This window comes from Colletes latitarsis, chromosome 14, assembly GCF_051014445.1.
Source record: "Colletes latitarsis isolate SP2378_abdomen chromosome 14, iyColLati1, whole genome shotgun sequence".
In the NCBI taxonomy this organism is placed as follows: Eukaryota; Metazoa; Arthropoda; class Insecta; order Hymenoptera; family Colletidae; genus Colletes; species Colletes latitarsis.
The window spans coordinates 165001-166939 of NC_135147.1; the positions used below are offsets into that span (position 1 = coordinate 165001).

The window sequence follows — 1939 nt, forward strand, 5'->3', positions numbered from 1 at the left end:
ACGATGAACGAACGGACAATAATGCCCGTCCAGACCACCGATTGGTTTTGATCTAATAAAAGCGTTCCTCCCATCACTGGGACGAACTCTGTTTTGCATGTATTAGCTCTAGAATTACCACAGTTATCCAAGTAAATGTGGGTACGATCAAAGGAACCATAACTGATTTAATGAGCCATTCGCGGTTTCACCTTAATACGGCGTGTACTGAGACATGCATGGCTTAATCTTTGAGACAAGCATATGACTACTGGCAGGATCAACCAGGGAACTTGAGTAAAGTTCTTTTGTAATATTCTCTCAATTTTATTCTTCGTCGCCGACTCTGAAGGAGAACGGACGACGACACATAAAAAACTCCTTCTTTCAACATCAAATTTTAGTCTTTCGTTCGAAAGACTTGAGAGCCACCTCTTCCTCTCTTGTGTTATAATATTATATATGTATAGAGAGGGTACCACCAAAAACCCTCTCCTTCGTTTAGTTTCTTTCACTTTTCCGAGAGCTCCCCAAACTCTCGTTTATTTAATTTAATTTCATTTTTCGAGAGAGCGACCACCAACTAACTCTCTTATATTTGCTTTTTCTCGACAGAGCCACCACCAACTAACTCTCTTATATTTGCTTTTTCTCGACAGAGTCACCACCAACTCTCTCTCGTTTATATTTGCTTTTTCTCGACAGAGAAACCACCAACTCTCTCGTTTATATTTGCTTTTTCTCGACAGAGTCACCACCAAACTCTCTCGTTTCGTATTTTACTTCACAACAGAACATTATTGTATAATGGTATCCCACAACGACAAAGTACGTAGAGCTGCGCTCATGCTGAACATCTCGGGCACTTATTCACGCTGGGCATCGATCGTGGAAGCACGTATTGCCAGGCCCGAAGACTAAGCATTCATGCTGGACAAAAACGAGAAAGCGCGTATGTGCTGGTCGAGAAAGCACGTATTCGGCGCCGTACTGTTATGTCGAGGTCAGACACCTGTATTTCATTCTTTGCTCACTTTCCAGAGTACGAACCGTAGTTCCATACAATTTTTGCCTTTTAAGCTACGCTCCGTAGAGTGTAGTGCCAGTTTATGGTTTTCACAAAATTTTCAATCGCTCGGACTGAAGAGTTGATGCTCGGATAGTACGAGTATACATATTTTAAACGTATACAAGTCACCAACGTCACTCGAGACGCTTATACCACTTCAAGAGCCATTCGGTCAAAGACACCGACTCGTGGCAATGCAGTGTGGAGAAAGTCTGGAACGAGCACGATACAGAACAGTCAGGATGAAATCCCGAGGAGCGACGACTGCTTCTCAACCGAGGTCGAAGAATAGCCGTACGCTCGACGCTGCCCCGACCGACTCGACCGGACCGTCGCTTCTCTTATAGGTACCGAGGCGCCCGCCGGAACGCCGGCGACGCACGGGCTTACGCACGGCCGCTTATGGGGGGAACCGCGCGACCCAACCGCCCGCCCGAACGGCCTGTTATAACTTAGAGCGAAAACCAACACCTGTAATTTCCTTAATAATTGAGCTAGGGCAAAAAAAAAAACGCTATCTTGTAGGAAAAAAGCAGGGGAACACGATGCCGTCGTTAAAAATATAGATTGCCGTGCTCGTTTTCGAGAAAAAAATGAAAAAATGGTCAAAATCGTCGCAGGACAAAAACTCGACACGCTATCTTGTAGGCAAAAATTAGACGAATTCAAAACCGTAGTTAAAAATATCGGTCGTCGCGCTAGTTTTCGAGAAAAAAACAAAAACGTTCAAAAAATTCGAGATAAAAAAAAAAAAACCAGCCTACCAGATAGAAAAAATTACACTGAACAAATATCATATAGGTCAAAATATGTGTTAGCGTACTAGTTTTCGAGATATAGACGAAAAACCGTCGCCGCCGATCGGTACGTCGGTCGATGCGAAAGCACCGC

At 44.0% G+C, this 1939-nt stretch overlaps 1 non-coding gene across 1 annotated transcript in view; it reads right to left on the reverse strand.

The window, feature by feature from the left end:
* Nucleotides 1-270, reverse strand: part of LOC143350548 (small subunit ribosomal RNA) — a 1933-nt gene extending 1663 nt beyond the window's left edge. Inside the window, exon 1 of the ribosomal RNA XR_013081165.1 lies at nt 1-270. This exon is cut by the window's left edge and continues 1663 nt beyond it. This is a non-coding gene — a ribosomal RNA (small subunit ribosomal RNA).
* Between the last annotated feature and the right edge of the window lie 1669 nt (nt 271-1939).